The sequence below is a fragment of the Cavia porcellus genome, unplaced genomic scaffold, assembly GCF_034190915.1.
Source record: "Cavia porcellus strain 051 isolate PalLab524CR breed Dunkin Hartley unplaced genomic scaffold, mCavPor4.1 scaffold_4, whole genome shotgun sequence".
In the NCBI taxonomy this organism is placed as follows: domain Eukaryota; kingdom Metazoa; phylum Chordata; class Mammalia; order Rodentia; family Caviidae; genus Cavia; species Cavia porcellus.
The window spans coordinates 59912222-59931896 of NW_026947487.1; positions in this window are offsets into that span (position 1 = coordinate 59912222).

Sequence of the window (19675 nt, forward strand, 5' to 3'; positions counted from 1 at the left end):
TCAACTTTCTTAATTCATAAGGTCTATTCTATTAGTATTGTGGGAATTTTTTCAGTGTCTTAGTTCAAAAGAATTACCTAACCCTCCCTTTTATTATTCATTCAGATCCAAACAACTCAAGAAGTATTTATGTCCTAATGAATTAGTAGGTACTTTTTAAAATTACACATTAACTGAGAGAAAAAAATTTGTTCATTTTCTAATACCCACAATTACTTCCTGGTAGAATTTTGTGTCTATTGGGCTTCTTAAGCTTAGAATCAGATTAGGTCCATCACCTTCATTTCCTGTCTCACTTGCATTTTCATATGGTTCATGATTTTAAAACACAGTAATCACTGAAAATTCAGTTGCACAAAGATGGATGTCATTGAAAGAACTGTAGCATGACCCAATGTTGAAACTAAGGACTACTTCAAGCAAGCTGTTTGCACAGACTCCACAAATGATGCTGTGTTTTTCTCAAAAATTAAAAATAAACAGCACTGATATACACTCATTGTATTGCCTGGGTGCCTTGGTTCAATGTTCGTGAATCATGGCACTTGACTTCAGTTTTTTGATGTCGTGGACTATATCTTATCCATCTCTACATATTCAGCAAAAGCACCCATGCTAATGAATTCAATAAACAATGATTAAAGAATAGTGCTTCTTGTTACTACTTTCTTGCACAGATCATTTTAATTTAAAATACTATAGTTTGATAGCATACACAGGGATTGACAACACATGAGGATGAATTTTTCTTTCATACTTTAGGAGCCAATGTAGAATGAGTTAGTGAAGAGCCATCTCTAGTTTTTTTGTAAGACAGGTCACATCTTTAAGCTGCCTAGACTTTCTCTAAACCTAAGAAAATGCCCAAAGAGTTCCCTACCTTATTAGAGGCACATTTACAAGTAAGAATTTGACCAAAATTCCTTGAACCATCTACTGTTATCCAGGTATGGATGGAGGTCCACACATCCAGGAATAACTTCCTCACTATCCTTAGTGGTGGGCTCTCCTTGTCCATCTTCACTGGTATTCTGCATCCAAGTAAACTAGAAGAACTATATTCACATCATAAAGCAATGCCTGAAAAACAATATCCAGTGATGTGAGTATGTACAGTGGAATATCATTCATCTTCTAAATTTTGTTAGCTCTAACATGATACACAGTGAAAGAAGCCAGATACAAAAGACCATATTAAGATGATATGTCTATAATAAGCAACTTCAATAGAGACAGAAAGTAAAAGAGTGGTGAGCAGGGGCTAAAATGAAATAAACTGGGAGTTGTTGCTTATTAAATACAGACTTTCTATTTGAGACAATGAAGAAATGTAGTGGAAGTGGATAGTGTTGATGATTATACAATTTTGTAAATATATTACTTTTGTAAACATGTCCCCCAAAAGCTTATGTATTGGAAACTTGATACCCAAGCATATATGTTAATAGTACTAGGAGGTGGAGCTTTTTGGTGGTAATTAAGATTAGTAATCTTTGGTGTTCTTTGGGATTGTGAAGTTTGGGCTCCCATATCACTTTACTGGCTCCCTAAGAAGAAAAGAGACTACAGCTGATACTCCAGCTCCATCTGGTTGTGTAGTATCCCCTGCTCTGTTATGAGTATCAAGAAAGTCCTTACCAACTTCCAGCCTTCAGAACCATGGATCAAATAAAATTTAAATTACCATATCTGTGTCATTTAGTTATAGCAAGAGAAAACAGACTAAACTATGTACTTATTGCCTCTGAATTTAAATGATAAAAATTGTAAATTTTGCTTTACAGTGACCAACACCACAATGTCCACTCTGGAGAACATTTTCTTAAAAGAATGACATCAGTAAATTCAGGTTAGAAATATAAGGATATCTCAGCCTAAACACCCCTAAACCCATTAGAATCAGGATTGGGACAAATTCTTTCTGGTAAAATAGAATAGACAGTAAGGATTTTAGGCTTTATGGAGCATTTGATCTCTGTTACAACCATACAGTTCTGCCCCTGAACCACAGAACTACAGAAATCCTAGCAACTATAAGAAATATGCAAATGAGTAAGCATGGCTCATTTCTCAGCAAATCTTTCTGTACAGACACTGCATTTGAGATTCACATAATTCTTACACAACACAAAATATTGTGCTTCTTTTGATCTTTCATATCTGTTAAAAATGCCAAATCAGATTTGGCATCTGGGTCATAGTTGGCTGACACCTAAGCTAGAAACCCAATCAATGATGAGACAATATCTTACTGATAACCTGAGGAGGGGTCCCCAATAGTAGGGCTCTGCAATGGAGGGAACTTGTGAATCGGTGGCTCAGATGCAGGAGGCGCTCAATGATTGAGGAAAACTCAAGTGGGCTTTGCTTTCCCCTACCCAAGACTTCATCCTTGGACCAATGCAGGCCCCCAGGGCTAGACCAATGTCCAATTGATCCAGGCAGGGAAAAAATCCATTTGACTCACTACAGGATATTAAGAATGCCTTTTAACATGTCTGATAGGATTCTTTTTACTGAAACAGACACTTCAAATACAGTGAAACATGTAGGGTAAAAAGATGAGAAAAGCAATCATGTTGGAATTCAGGAAGGGCAACTTTCAAAAAGGGAAATATCTAATGCTGCTAAAATAAAATAAAAGAATAGCTTCAAAAATCTGAAATGCAGTTTCTGAAAAGGAAATCTAGGGGTAAAAGAAAAATGGGCTTCCCAAAACCGCTAAAATAGCATGATTCAAGCAGCTAACTTATGCATCTATATGCAGCTTTGTTGGGTGAATAAAAGTTAATTCAACAAATTTTACTGTAAATCTACTTTGAGAGAAGCATTAGAACTGAAATTATCGAAAAATTCACATTCTAACTGGCTATTTTGGAGGAGGAAAGTGTTGGTTTTACTTTGTTGTTGGGAGGAGGAGTTTTTAGGGGAGAGTTGGTAGTCATTTATACATACCAATGAACAGAAATTCCAATTACAAAAATTGATTCTCATCACGTTTGTTCTTGTCACCCAGAAAATTTTATACCAGCTGCTGATATTTGGAAATAGAGTATCCTGGTTGCTGTTTCTTAGTTACTTTTTTGCTGAGACAAAATATCTGACACACGAAATTAAAGGAAGAAAGGTTTATTTTGGCTTGCAGTTGGTAGAGATTTCAGTTCATACTTGGGTGTCTCCAAGATAGGGCAGCATGGCAGAGGGGCATTGCAGAGGAGAAACTATCCATGACAGGGAAAATCCAGGAAGGAAGCAAAGTAATGACTTAGTGAGGAAGCGAGCAGCCAGAAATGACAGCAGCTCTCTTCTATCCATCGTATTCTACAGGTTACTTACCCTTACAACAGGTAGCACTCACCCCCAGGGTGGGCCTTCCCATTGCCCATACCCAGAACAATGCCAGCCTAAGCAACGGGGCTAATTTAGTAATCACACACCCTTGATCTTAGCATCCCACACTCTAGATCCAGCCACTTCTGAAGAGCCCCCACCTATGACCACATGAGCCTTTGGGGAGACATCTAGACACAAGTCATAACATTAAGTCTCTTGTTACTGACACCCACACCATCCTCCAGCCAGTGGATAATGGCACAGTAGATAATGATATCTGGGTCCATGTGTCTGTAGCTTCTCTGAGAGGTCAGGGCTTTAGGGACAGAGCACCACAAGTCTTTCAGGTGAGGCTGCATTCATGCGTTCTGGTTTCTTCCACTTCCTCTGTTTCTTAACATGTCTGTATTTAACTCTCAGATTCTTCCTCCTATTTTTGCACTGTAAGTTTTCATGTCAGCTCATGGTGCCATTTGTCAACATATTGAACACTAACAGTTCACAACTGTCTCTAAATAATTTAAATATTTGGTTACACTGAAGATGGCTTCAGCCCACATGTCTAGTTGAGCTCAGAAAGAGCTTCCTTTATTAGTTTTAACTTTATTTCTCATAAAATAGGAGGCCATTTGAGTAAAATGATAGTTGGAAAAAATTTTTAAACAGAACCAGCAAATAAACATGGTCTTTATGAGTTGTAACTTAATCCCCAGCTGATGTCATGCTTCATGTTTCAACTGCCAGAAAATGCCTGACATCTATATATCAGGCAGATTTATGGAGACTTCAGGGTAAGAGTTAAGAGGATCCCTTAAATAAGGATTACGTGTTGGTCTGGGGGTAATTTAGAGCCTTTGTTATCCATAGATAAAAATGTACATATTTGGGTAAGTTGCAGGAATATGTCTTTTCACTTAATCTCTTTTTTATGTTCAAATGTCTGCAGATCTGGGAGACGGGTACATAAGACGAGAGAGAGAGCGAGAGAGAGAGTTCAAATATGATGTCTTTTGCCCCTATTTGGTCATTCATGTTTCTCTGGCAATATTAGAGAAAAAAAGAAAAGATCATGCATCACTAAACTCAGAATTATAAGCCACACACAATGTCTTTGTGTCCATGTGTCTCACAATGCCACTCTACTTCTGCTGCTACTGAAGGTGACAAAGGACAGGCCCCTTACAATTGTTTTTCAAGAATTTTCTGTTTGATTTTCCCTATTATAGGAGTTATCCCAGAAGGCAAAGATTTCCATATATAAACCTCTCTTTATGTAGCACAAGTTTGGAGATAGTCCAGAAAAATGATTTTGAAATAGTCCTAGATAAAAATGGTTCAATTAGTTTTATTGTGCATTGCCTATGGGTTTGTATTTTAGTTTGTCTTAGGTCTACTCAGTCCACTCTTAGAGATTTGAGTGAGTTACACAGCTGATGTAATGAGCAATCCTAGATTTTTGAAGCTTAACACAATAAAAATTTATCTGTGGTTTAGATTGTGTCCCTATTGGATCCTCAGAAAACAGACTTCTGTATGGTAATTTAGATATCTAGTGTTTGTCTGACTGGTCACATTTTACCTGCCAAGACATGGACTGGGCAATGATCTACATCAGCCTAAGAAGTGAGGAGCAGAGAGAGAAGCTGGAATTTCTGGAAGGCTTAGGGGTCATTGTCCTGTCTCAACCACATAGCTCCACTTAACTGAGAAGCACACTGGGAAATGTCGGGTTTACCGGTGATCCCAAAACCTTGTTTTCCAACCTGTGTCTTTGTATAGAAGCTGTAGAACTACACTATTGAATAGCTGTTAGGGTTTCCTCAGAAACCAAAGGACTTGAAATAACAATGAAATGAGTTCTTGAGAATCTGTATTTCATTGTTGAAAACTAGTTTAATTTCACTCAACCTTAATCACAGTCCTATGAGGAAACAAGGTTCATGGTACTTGCTTTTAAATAGGTCTCACAGTGGAGTAGAGACATATTTGTGGATTAGGTCACAAAACAATTTTAAGTGACAGAATTTGAACCCAAGTATTCCAGTAATAGATTCCCAATTTTTACTACTTCATTTAAATTATAGGGATAGTCTAGGGGTTGGTGTTAGGAAGGTAGATTATCTCATCAAGAGAGTTAGGGTTCTGGTTATTTCTGGTTCTGTCTAGGGTTGATGAAAACTTATGCATACAATGTTTGAAATTAATTCAGTTCTCTGCTTTAAAGCTAAGTAGTCTAACCCAGGAATCCAAAGTTCGTGCACCTTTGTTTCTCCTTTTTCTCTTTAAAAAATTAAAATATAACTTTTGGTGTTATGTTAATGTAAAAATATTCATGGTTATAACAACCGCCAAAATAACAAGGCGGAAACCTCTCCTGCACTCCCACAAGTGAAAGGCAGTTTACAATAAATGAGAAGCAGCTAAAATAAAACCAGAATATGTAAGAGAGCTATGGTTAGAATCCTTGTGTGCATTGATTTCCACCACTGGTACAATCCTAACACAATGTTTTCATTATTTGTGCCAAAGGAAAAGGGGATCTCAAACAACCTTACTCCAGATATGCAGCCGCGAAGTGTTTCAAAGCTTCCTAATCATAATTTCGAAGAGGTTTGCGGAAATGTTTCATTAATTCTTATAAAGAAATCCTTTCTTAATTTTTTTCATTAGCTTCAGACATTTACTTGCAATTACATTTGTTCAGTGAATACAATGGAAGAAATTAATAATTCATAGCTTTTGTCAGGGAAAAATTTTTAAAAAGGGACAGTTGTTCAATCAAATACAACTTTAAATGCACAATCTTTTTTAAAAGAAGATGTAAAAAATAAATAATTGAGACAGTTATTGTACCTCTGAGATACTTTTCCACTTTTCCAAATTATATCTATGCTATACCTAGTGACATGAAATCTTGGGTTGCTAAGAGCATATCACGAAAATAGCAAGCTCAGGTCTGATCATCTGAAAAGAGGGAAACTTGATATAACCTCCATCCTCATGACAGCACCTGGATCTTCTGCAGTCTTTGGTTCAATGGCAGAGAATTCTAGCAGGGTAAAAGGAGACTTCCTAATAACTTTTTCTCTGATGATCTGGAAAATTAATGTTCAGAGAAATGCAATGGAGCTTTTCAAATTCCCACAGAGAAATCACAATGAGCCTTGAGCACGGATCCCCCAGGTCCCAGCCTAACCCCTCTGATCTGTGATAGCACTTTCCTAGCATCCCATTAGAGCCTGCCAAGTATCTAGTAGTGATGATCTGAGCTACCATAGGCAGCCCAAATTTTTCAGCCTTAACTGTCTAACTGCTTCTCTGAAATTCTACCAGTAGAGATCGGTTACTTCTGACAATGAACTCTTTTTAAAAATCATGCTTCCCTAGTTAAAATCAAAGTATCTATTTCTAGAAACCCGCTTAAGTGAAAAGAAGAGGAAATAAGGTTAAGGCCTGCTAGAAGTAGGATGGCCATGAGACTTGTCAGGAGTACTCTAGTTAGCTCTGGAAACAGAGGAAGGGGGATGTCTGGCTTGCTTTTCCTCTCCCTGCCTGCTCCTCCTTGTGAGCAGTTACAAGAACGAGTCTGAAACATCCATTCTACCCCTTAGTGGCTCCAGTTTAGAACATGACAGGGGAACCTGTCTTAAAAGTAATGAAAAATACCCCCCTCCCAAAATTCCTAGAGTAGATAGCTCATTAATTGGAGGGTCCCTGGGAAGGGCAATTGACCTAATGTTTAAGAATCAAACATCTCTAGTGTGAATCTTGATTCAATCGGTTTTATGTTCTATGCTTTGGAAAAATCATTACTAGGGCCTCAGAATCCTTTCTTTATTGGGAAAATGGGGATGCATCTGATAGTTGTGCTATACCAAAGTGCCCCAAACACAGGGGCTTAAAACAGCGGTGATTTATTTTCATGACTCTAAGGCTTGACCATGGGGCTTCACTTCTCACTGCAACCTGAAGGGTAGAATGATGACTCTGCTTAACATGTCTCTCATTCTCCTAGGACCAGCAGAAGAGCTAGTTCTTCCCAAAGAGAGGGCAGAGATAAAGGAAGGTAGAAGGAATCACATGCGCCCTTTTAAGCCTGGCACTCTGCACATCCATCCTCTATCATGGCCTAAATGAAGTCAGGACCAAAACCAAAGTTAAGGAATGAGGAGGGAACTTTTGCTCAAATGAGCTTGTGGCAAGAGGATGGATGAAGTGAGGCATGACGCGTTAGCCTCAAAATTCAATGTATAATAAAGCATGGAGTACTTTCTCCTTGCTTTGCTATACAAAGTATGTGTAACATACTTAGAGCTAGCTACGCCCTCACAGAACAGAGAGGTGGTGAAACTTTGGTCCTCCACTCAGTGGACTTACAAAGGTCTTGAGACAAAGAATTTCCCTCTTTGATTTGAGCAGCTGTTAAAGGAGGTGTCTCGTGGAGGTGAGGAAATGTGTGGTCTTCCTGGATGGATCAATTTCCTGCTTCCAAGTACAGTATTGACCCTCATCTCACACACCAAAAGAAACAAATGGATTTGATTAGCAAATACTTTCATCTACATCCTAATTGAAGTCTCTGGGACTTCCTCGTTTTGGAAAATCCCATTTTAATGCACAACACATCAGGTAGCCAAAAGAATTTCCTTTCCCATCTGCTGCCCTGCCCCTCCCAATACAAGGATTTTATCCACTGAATTCTCACCAGCCCCAGCAAGCTGATCCGAGACCAACACTTTCGTGTTCTGGGCTGGAAGATTCTGCTGCTGCTTTTGATTTTTACCATGAATCATTCAATTCCAGTGCACTTAAAACAGAGGTACAGTACAGCCCCTGTTTGTGTCCAGGTGCGGATGTCCTTCCATCATGGAGCTGTCTATTCCTTGCCAGGAACCTTGAGCTGCAAAGCTCAGTTCTCCCTGGTAGAAGCAGCTGAACTGAGGATACAACCAATCGGCCATCTGAACAGTCTGACCAGTTGGCACACTGTTGTCTCCAAATGAGCCAGCAGGAAACGTAGTTTCCTAAAACTTGGTTTTAAAGCACTTAGAACAGGAAACCATTTCCCATGCATGTTAGATCTCTCTAATGACTGACTAACTAGAAACAGGCTATCTTAATACTCTGCCTCAAGCCATTACAAATGGCTTTCTTTCCAGACTTCATTAGAATATTTACTGCGATTTGGATAGAAGACTTTTGACACTGCAGTCATAAAATTTACAGGGGACATTTTTTTTTTCTTTTCAGTCTGAGAAGGGACGTAGAAGAAGTGGGGAAAGCCCACAGCTCCCCCAACTACCAATCTCGTTCATTAGTAGTCTTGGTGTCTCATGACCTCTAGTTAAGAGGTAGTCCCTATGGTAGTTCAATACATTGCCTTCAGAAAAGGAAAGAAAAAAAAAAAAAAAACTAGATCTCTTTTTTGGTCAGCTCCTGCCTCCTTCACATATATGTAGCAAGAAAGAAATTTTACAAAATATTCCCTTCCTACATGCTATGTTACTGAAACCTTCACAATCTTCACAATTATATTCCCATTTCACCTTTGAGAAAGCTGAGGTCAAAGGTTTGCAAAAGCCACACAAATAGCAGAGGCTGGGATTGAAATCAAATGTGGCTTCAACCCAGCTTCTTTCTTACTTGGTTTCCTTCAGTACCCATGCCCGATCTACACAGGCAGTAGCTACTGTGAAAAAGAAAATTTGGACTCACTTCCCCTGATTTTAAATCACACCTTTCTATCCTCATTTAACAAATGATCTTCCAGAACTCCAACAAAACGAAAGCTGAATCTTCAGTAAGGAAAACATCACCACAGGACAATGAGGTCACACTAGTTGGAACAGTATGCTATTCAGTTGTTCTTGCATGGCTTAGCTGTGACAACAGCCAGTAAGAAAACAGAGTCATAGGAAGGGTCTTGAGACAGGCACTCAATTTTATTGAGTGGCCAGGGATAGATTCTGATGAGGGGACATTTGAGAAGAGACTTGAATGATGTGAGGAGAGGGAACCCATCCAACTATGTATGGGGCATTCGAACTAAAGGGGCAGTAAGTATGCAGCATGTCTGAAATTCAAGTGGTCTTGAGTGACTCTGATGCCTTCCCTATGGGCTAAGTTTCCAATGAGAACTTTTAAGTATTCACAGTTCTGTGTGTGTGTGATGTTAGCCCACCGGAAGTCTGCATACCTTCATCAGATTGTTAATGCTGGATCAGAAACATCTCTGGGAATTCTCATTGTAATGCAATGCTTTTTGTGTGTGGAGAATGCTTCTCCACCCTCAGCACAGCTCTGAGGGGTACACAGTGTCCTGTGATGCCCTATGGATTTAAAGCCAAGAATCTAATAATGATCATTCCTAAAAACAGTGTGCTTTCTCTTAGCAAGTAATAAAGAGCACGTGACCTATCAGGTTTCATCCTTTTTGCCCTGATTCCTAGGAAGCTCGATGTTAAATTTAATATTCAATTAAAACAACAAAGTTAGCCTTCAAGGCTTTTGAGTATTTTTAATGCTTAATTGTATATCTGCTTTTCATTGCAAGCAGCCTTTAGTCCTTTTAGGCTGGTATATAAATAACACATGTACATAAAATCATGTATGACAAGCATAAAAGGTTAATCTGCCTAAAAAAATAACATTTATGGTCAGCTCATTGGATGCAGCAGATAAGTTATCATTTATGATTCCATTTACATGGAGATCAATCAGGTAACCAGATTAGATCAGAAAAAGAGGAAGAAATACTGTTGTTGACACATACATTAATGTCTTCCTCCCTAAATGAATTGCATATCCTGGTGTCTATGGCCTTGCACTTCTTTGCTCACAAGGCTTGAATGTGTGATTTGCTTTAGCTGATGGGACATTAGTAAATGTGCTGAGAGCATAAAACGGTAAATGATTCCAGGTTATTACCTTTCTGGAAGGTTGCTGCTACCATGTAAGACAGCCAGGTCCAGCCTTACTGAAGCCTCCATAACCTGCATGGAAAGAGAAGTGAACGACTAGCTGGTCGTCAAGCTGGATGCAGGGAACCCATAGGCAGAGAGCCATCCTAATAACATGAGGAATCACTGGAATTGATTAACCCTTATTAATCTAAGCCTTTAAATTATAATGTTGGCTTGTTACACAGTAATAGGTAACTGATACAGCTACTAAATTTATTTTAGAGCCAAAGCTACAAAGAATCATTATGATCTGGATAAATTATGTACTTGGATCATGGCTTAGAACATCAAAACTTCCTGAAGAACTTATTTTCGCAGGAATTAAAATCCACCCATGAGAACAACATTCTCTGAGAATGTGTGAAATAAGGCACCTCTTTGACCCACAGGCCACATTGATAAAACATGTAATTGCTACTCTCAAAAAGCATATTAGATGATAAGGCCAAAATGAGTTAGGCCTTCTGAGATTTGCAGTAGAACAGATAGAGAAGTGGAGAAAATAGTTTCAAAACAGATACTAATAAATTTGAATATACAATATGCAATGAAAGCAGTAACCCATGTTGAAGGAATAATAATATAAAATTATTTTCCTATGTATGATATAGAAAAATAAGTTACTAGGGAGAAAAAACTCAAATTACCAAATATTTGTTTTTATACTGAGTGTCTACAGACTACTCATAATTAGTGGTATTGTGCTTATACTGATTTTCATAAATATTTAGAAATTTTAATATCTGATTATTCAACTCTTGTTAGCTTGAAATTAGTCAAACAGTAGTACTTACATGACATTACTTGACAAACGCTAGAAAAAAGAGGTTGTTTTAAAAGTGTTTGCCAGTTTACCATTGACAATGGCTAGTCATGCTTAAACTTTAAGTTACATATTTCACGACATGTATATTTAAAATCTAATCATGAGTCAGACATGGTGGCACATGCCTGTAACTTCAGCATTTTGGAAGGGTACGACAAAAGGACTCTAAGTTGAGTTTAACCTGGGAAACTTGGCAACTTAATGAGATCTTGTTTTTTAAAAAAATCAAAATCAAAAGGAATAAGGACATAGCTTAGTACAAATGCTCAGGGTTTGATTCCTAGTATTGCCAAAATTTTTTTTTCTTCATGAAACATCTAGGAAATAGAGTTGATTAGGTAGACTATTTTATAGTTATCTAAAAATATACAGATGTGTATAGAAAAAATATCAAAAGGAAATATTTCATCTTTGTCTGTGTTTTGCAAATTGACCACATAAGCTCTGTCTTACTTATCATTCAAAAATAAAAACAAAGGGAAAATATTTGTAATTTTACTTTAAAAAAAGGAAGACAGAAACTCCTTCCTCTCTACAACAGTAAAAATCATTAATACTATGATGGTGTACTATGATTTGAGTGTGGTTTCTGCCTCAAAGCTTCTGGGGAGGGGAAGCCTGACCCCGGTGTAATCATAGTGAGGTGTAGGGAGTCTTTGAGTTGGCCTTAGTGGGGGAAGATCGTGAGGACATCACTGCCGTAAGTTACCATTCCCCATCTTACAGCAGTAGGTCAGCTTTTCTGTGAATTAATTCTCATAAGGACGAGTTGTTATGAATCAAGGCTATCCCATACATATATCGCTTCTTCTGCACATGACTGTTGTCCTTTTTGCTCCTCCACCATGTTATGATGTCACTAAGCAGGTCCTACTAGATGCTTGGGTCATGCTGTTTGGATTTTTCTGCCACACAACTCATGAGCCAAGTAAAACTCTTTTCTTTGCAGAATATTGAATCTCAGGTATCTTGTGACATCAACAGAAAATGAACTAAGACAGGCACTGAGCTAGAGAATGGTATCTTTTATCACTGAATCCTGCCCATACTCCCAGTTTGCCAATGATATAGTGAGGCTTGAAATAACGAACAGAGTTGGCTGAAGTCAAACTTCTGATAAACAGCAGAGCACATGTCTATATGTTTCTACCACATGGTGCTAGTTCTGGTATTAAATTCGGACAGATGCCAAAATTCATCCTAAATCATTAACGTTCATAAAATCCTTATAAATCTCACAAACTTTCATATAGAAGCTATTTATCTTAATCTAATTAGAAGTATAATAATACGAAGCATGAGTAAGGCAGAAAATCAGAATGTGACTATAAATCCTAGAGGCACACAAGGAACTAGAACTAGTGGCAATTGAAAGCTAAAGTCACAGCCAATTAAAGACAAACACTGTCTTGCTTGCTGTCACATCTCTACTGCTCAGCTCCTTGCTGGGACAAGGATTTGGAGCAAAGGAAGAATGAGAGGGGAGGAAAACCGGAAGGGAAGTAGCAAGGGCAGGATTAGTGTGGAAGTTATAATAAGGCAAAGAGAGAAAATTACCAGAAAACAAATATTGAAAATAAAAATCATAGCAACATAGGGCTCCTGAGTGTTTGAATAGTGGTCTAATGCACCCAACTGCTTCCCAGAGCTTCCTGGTAACATTATAGCCAGATCAAGAGCTGATACTCATAACTAAATCACCAATCATTAGAAAAATGTATTCAGTATCATCTTTTTCAGAAGGTAATAATAAAATAAACCTGAAAAGGTTTTTATTTTCTATATTTGTTTTCTGATAATTTTCTCTCTTCTTTCCTTTGTTATAACTTCCACACTTTTCAAAACATGTCTACCTGATTAAATTTGATATTTAGAGGCACCAATATGAACCATATACACCATTCATTTCTTTAGAAGAGCTCACTTCTGAACCACCAGTCATCATTATCATTGATAGTAAACACATTTCCATTCAAACAAATTCTACAATGGAATTGATAACAAATGGACTCATCCAAGGAGCATTCACATGCTGCATCACAGGAATTATCAGCATCTCATGTTCGTTTGTATAAAGCAGACTTTCCTTGAGAGGTGCAAGGGAGGTTTTTTGTTATCTGTCTTGTCCTCTGGACGTATCTCCTGAGTTTTAATCAATATTCATAGCTGTTTCGTTTTTTGTTGTTGTTGTTGTTGTTGTTGTTGTTGTTGTTTTTCTTTAACCCTAAACTAGAATCAAGAAGCCTGACAGGTCTACAATGGTAATAATAACTAAACCAGAATCAGGACGCTGGACAGAATTCCACTGCAATAGACAGAAATCAAAAGCTAAGCCAACCAGAGCTGCTCTCCTCCTCTATGGTTACTTCCAAAGACCCAGCCATCTTGATTCAACTACTTCAGCTCAGCATTTAATGTTTTAAAAAGGTTTTTAAGATATTTCTATAAGAAACTATATAGAAGTCAAGTCCAGTTTTTACAATGGCACATGACACTCAAGAAATGCAAATTATGGCAATAATCATAGTGGAAGTTTGTCTTTAAAAGTTGCACTGGGATTTTCTTTTTCTTTTTTTTTTTTTTTTAATTTTGACTCCAGGTCAGTGGTGGCAAACCTATGGCATGCGTGCTGACAGCCCTCTCTGTCGGCATGTGAGCCAAGCCACCCCAGCATCGCCATCAGCCAAGATTCTAGTTTCATTGTAGGCACTTTGTGTAGGCACTTTGTGATAAATAAGTGTGTTTTTTGTTACCATTAGGATACTCAGTCTCTAAAAGTTTCACCATCACTACTCTAGGTATCTGGGTGAGTCAGAGATAAAATCCAGGCTTCAGCTCTGTGAATAAGATATTAGTTTCTAAATTCATTTTTAAATCCTAGATTATTTTGGGTGCTTATGATCTATAGTTTAACAAGATTTTACAGACACATATGAAGTCAGCTAAGTGATATTTAAATTGTGATCTTTATTTCTCACTGAAAATTATTCGTTGGAGTTATTACATAGTGTGAACCTTACAACTGACTAAAGTTGCTTCCCCTCCTGGGGTTTAGGATTTTGAGTTTTAATTAAATTTGCTCTGGGTTATTTTGGTTCAAAGTTGAATTGGTGAAGTAACTCCAATTCCTGTTTGTCAGATCTTTTAGAAGTATTTGATTCCTCTAACACTTGTCCATTTGATATCAGATTCAATGAACACATCAAGCAAGCAAACAACAACAATGCCAAAAACTCCACCAAAATCCAATAAATGCCTTCAATTCAGATCCATGTTGAACAATTCCAAAATCCATGTCTTCTGATCCAATGATCAATGGTCCTGTCTCACCTCTTAATGAGCAAAACAAACAGAAACTCCAGAAATGAGAAGCCGCAGGGGTACACAGACCTTGGATGTTACTCTGTGGCAGAATGAAAGTTCTCATCCATAGACCTTATATTTTTAGGTGGGCATTTTCTTTCGTTTTACTGGAAAAATTCTCATAAAACTTCTTGTACCTTTTCCCATAAGTTTCAGGTTTGTGTCTATAATATAGCTACCTCTGTGATTTGTTTTTAGAAGCCAAGAAGGCTAACAATATTTTTCCTGTCTTTTTCCTTTCTTTTGTATGAACAACCAGCTCTCCTGTGGAGTGAAATGGTACATTAATTACAGAGACTCCAGTGTTTCCTATGGGATTCCCACCCGTGCTCCCCAGTGTAGGTGTGGCTGAGCCCCATTTACTTCCACTGGCCACACTAATCCAGTCTTATTTTGGCTTCCAACTTCAATACAAGGAGCAAATGATACTCTTTAAGGAATCCAATGAACTACATGTTTCTATGGCTTTCTCTGCTCTGTCCTTTGAAGAGCTGTTTTATAGAAAACTCATAGAACTCCAAATCATAAATTTTCCTATCCTAAAATTTTACCAGGATTTACAATGTAAGCAGCCCTGTGGAGTGAAATGAACAGGCTTCATTTATTTATTTATTTTCCTTTCCATGGTAAAATACTGTAGTGCTTTATTTGTTCTCAAGCTTGGCTTTGAAGGAACTGCTCCCTTTGCTGCCAAAAAGGAAATAACAGAAGATTCTATTTTCAAGTCACTGACTTCCAGGATTCCCACTCCTGTGCATCTCATGCTTTCCATCCCAACACCATTCATCCAGGCTTTCACAAGTCCCCTTGCCAGAGTGACCTAGTCTGTACAGCTTTCCAGTGCCTCGGAGTATCTTGTAAATTGATTACATACTACTTTGTACCTTTTTTTCAATAATCATAAACTCATCTCTCATATAAGCCTATAGACATCCCAAGAACTGAGATCAAGTCTTATTATTTACTTTCTATTCCCCATGTAATAGTTTTGACTTTCTAAACAATCCTAAGTTATACAAATTGAGTGTTCCTAATCTGAAATCTGAACGGCTTCAGAGCTTGAAAGTTTTAGGTGCTGATATGACATCAGTAGTGGAATATTCCACACCTGACCTCCTAGGATGGGCCAGAGTCAAAATACAAGCACACAAAAATATCATGTGAAATTATCTTCAGACTGTCTAAAAGATACAAATGAAACATAAAGGAATTTCCATTTTTTAGTTTGGACTCATCCCCAACATAACTCTTTACATGTATGCAAATCTCCATCCAATGTTGAGTATTACCATGTCCTAAGAAGTTATTGATGCAAGTGTTTTCTAATATTAAGAATAATCACCTCAAAGATCTACTTTTCATAACCAGTTACAGCATGTTTCACATATGTATTAGGGATTCATATCATGGACTCAGTAGGAAACTCATTTTCCATCACTTATTCCAAGTTAAATTCCAAGTAATTGGTCAGAGGGATTAAAAGTGTTAGGATCCAGTGAATGGTTAATGGCCTCCCACCTGCCTTCTTCTGAAGCTGTAGCCCATTTCTATCCTGGAACTTTTAAAGCTCTACACCAACCATTTACTAACACACCCAATTAGAGTACAAAAGAGGCCGGATTTCCAAAGCCCTTGCTGGGAGCTGCCCTTGCCAGGGGCCTTACAGCACAGGAACCTGGCCTATGGAGCTGCTTGGTAAGAACATTGGCAACTGTCTTTCACTTGAATGCTTTCAGGATTCCTTGGTCTCCCAGAAACATGTGTCAGTCCATCATGGGATCTCCCTTTTCCTCCCTGATGTTCATTTCTATTGCTTACTTCTATAGGACAAGTTTCATCTCTTGGAGAATGCTGCTGAGAAGGCTCCAAATTTAAAATAGATCTTTGTCAATGGCTAGGGTTGGAAAGGAGCATGGTATTTAGAGTGACAATAGTACTCACTGTATTTAGTTTAAGATAGATTTAGATGAGAAGTCACAAATGATAATAAACATGTAGGGCTGACAACTATGCACAATATGCAAAAATGATGTGTTCTTTCTCTTTTATTTCCCATGTCTTGATCCTTCTGACCTTCTGTCTGTTTGGTTTGAAAACATGTGCCTGTGAAATGGTTAAGCCCCAAAGAGTCCCCATCAGGTAAAATCCCGAGGATTAGCTCATGAGTTCAAGACCCACTAGTTTCCTTACAGATCACCAGGTGGAAAGCAATTCCCTTGGCCAACGTAGAGAAACTTCTCATGTACAGCTTCTTCTGACATAATAATCATTGAACAAAAGGAAGAGATTTATGTGCAATTACACTGGCATGAAGTACTGCTTTTATAGCATTTATTTTTTTTTTCTTTTTGGTAAAGTATCTGCTCAGCACTCATTTCTTTTGGCATGCTTTATAATAACTATACATCTTTCACTGATTCCAATAATGTGAGGAATATAGTAATATGCTGTTTTGTTTTGTTTTTAGCAGAACACAATGGTACAAACCTTTAATTGTAGCACTCTTGGAAGTTAAGGCAGGAGAATGACAAGTTAAACCCCTATCCTGGGCATCTAGTGACTTAGAAAGACCTTCCTTAAAAATAATAATAAAAGACAATACCTTGATGAAGATTCTGGTTGAATCTTGAAATAAAATGAATATAACCATGGATGATTTTTAAGTAGAAGTTTTTTCAAAATGTTTGTTTGTTTTAAAATTAAATTTTATAAAGAAACAAGTAGTAGAGGTGCATGATTATAGAGATTCTAGTTAGACTTCTTTTTCAGTCATGACAGACAAAAAAATCAAAGCTCACAGAAATTTGCATAATATAAAATTTGCTAGTTTAAATTAATGAGAAATATCGAGGTAATATTTATACCAGAGTTTACAGCAGCTTTCAAGACACCTTTAAAATGTGATAATTTGGAAGTTGGTATATTAATGTGCTCACTTGACAGCTTCAAATTTTTAAAGAAATTAAGTAATTAGATTTGCTCATATATATATTCTCAAGTGTCACCCTGCAGGGTGGATTATTTAAGTAATGCTCTAGAAATGCAACAAACTTAAAATGACACTCTTGGTTAGTCTAGGTGGGGTGTTACCACGAAACCCCCATTCTACATAATCTTCTTACATTCTAAAGAAAATCCATACTCCTTCAAAACTTAGCTTTCAAAACTTCATGTGACTCAAAACATCCAAAGAATATTTCTATATATAAAAGAAATCAGCCAAAAGGGATTTACCCTGGTAAATTATATTTTTCTGGTTGTTTTTGTTTGCTTGTTTAAAAAAATGAAAATTCAGTATTGGTTGCAGTTAAGCTGACTTCAGGATTACATACCCTAGCATAATTTTGAAGATTAACATTTAAAAAAAAAAAGATCTTTTACACTCCTTTCAAAATTGCCTGGGAAAAGAAAATAAATGCAGGTGATATGCCGATCCAGTTTCCCCATTCTGCTGAGAACTATCAAAAATTATTCTTTATACAGAAAAGTTTTCCATAAAAAGAATTTTGTATAAACTTGAGCATTCAGTTGCATATGAAAGCAAGAGGCCATGTGCTGCTTGTCTTTGAATCCCTCCTAATCAGGGTTTATTTGAAAACCTTTGGGGAGAAGTAAGGCAAAGAAACTGCATTGCATTTAGAGATGCCAGCACCAGTGGGTGCCTCTCACTTTGTGGGTGACTCTGCCCTTACGGCACCCCACACACAGTATCAACCCGTGATGGGAAAGGAAAGGAAAAGGATTCAGGTGAGGTGTTTACACATACCAACTCCTGGGATGAATGTACTCATTATGTTTCATAAACATGTGTTGATAAAAGTTAAAATATTAAAAATAAATTTTAAAATAAGAAAGAAGAAAGCTAAAGGAGCACCTCTGAATGTAAAATGCCCAGATTCCAAAAGTGGCTTGGGATCTACAGGGCCCAGTTTTTTCTCCTGCAAAGTGTAGATAATCGTGCTTATCTCTGTAGAGTGATTTTAAAGATTAATTCCGAAAACATTGGAAAACATTGAGAGGAATGCACATCATATGTGCTAAATAGGGCTGTTAACTATGTCAGTGAGAGTACTGCAAACTTCTGGAGGATGGAGTCACGTTGTAGGATGAGGAAAGAAGTCAGACCCAGCAGATGAGATTGGCAATGTGTCTGGTGAAACACTCAGATGCTGCGCCTTCAGGGATTTTTCAACAGAAAAATTACAGATAGAAAGTTCACGTAAGGCAGGAGATGGGATGCCGAGCAGGAGTCAGGGGCTCTGCGGAGAGCAAAGTTTATCTACAAAAAATCGAAATGAAAAAAGGCGGAGAGGCAACATAACAAAGTAAAAATTCTATGAAATTAGAAATTTGTATGCTCATTTACAATTTTGACCCATTATTAATTGCATACCCTTGGTCATTTCAGGTGTTATTTCCATGCTGATTTCCTAATTCATAAAACTGAGTCACGAAAGCCTACTTAGAGATTCATCCTGATGTCACAATGAAATACCATTGGAAGTCTCTAAATGTAACACCTGGAGGTATTTTACAAAAGTTATCTCTTGCTGTGAGGGCTGTTACTCAGGTAAGAGGTATCTGAAATAGGGCAGAATGGGAAAGTAGGTTTGAGGAATGCCTTAATGAAGCGTTTTGATGGTGTTAGGGATTAGGGCGTATGGGAGGAAATTATTGAAAACTTTGGGAGAAAACATCTGGAACCCTAGAGAGGAGGGAAAGCTGATTTGATATCCCATTACAGATGTCTTAAGAATAAAAACAGTAAAATGTAGTAGCTCTTCAAGGTCATAGCAGAGCATGTCTGGCTGTTTACTACTCAATTCCTTTGGCACCTTCAGGAGCCTGGGTACCTTGGCTGTGAGTAGCAGCCTCCCCCACACCAGCTCTCACACCCCAAGCCAGTTACACTTCACACAAGTGAAAAATAAACATAGATTATATTAAGCCTCTAAAATGGAGTGATTATAATAATTGGATAGGTCTTCAAAGTGCACCCATCACTTTAGCCTAAGCTTTTTCTTTTTTCTGAAATTCAATATGTGATCCAGTTTTCCCGCTTAGAAATATTTTAATTTTTGACTCTATATTTCCTTGAAGGGCAAACATGATAATTTGTTCTTAGTATTTTATCAATTCTAGCTATGCAAATAATTTCACCCTCAAGAAAATCTCAAATAAATTAATATCA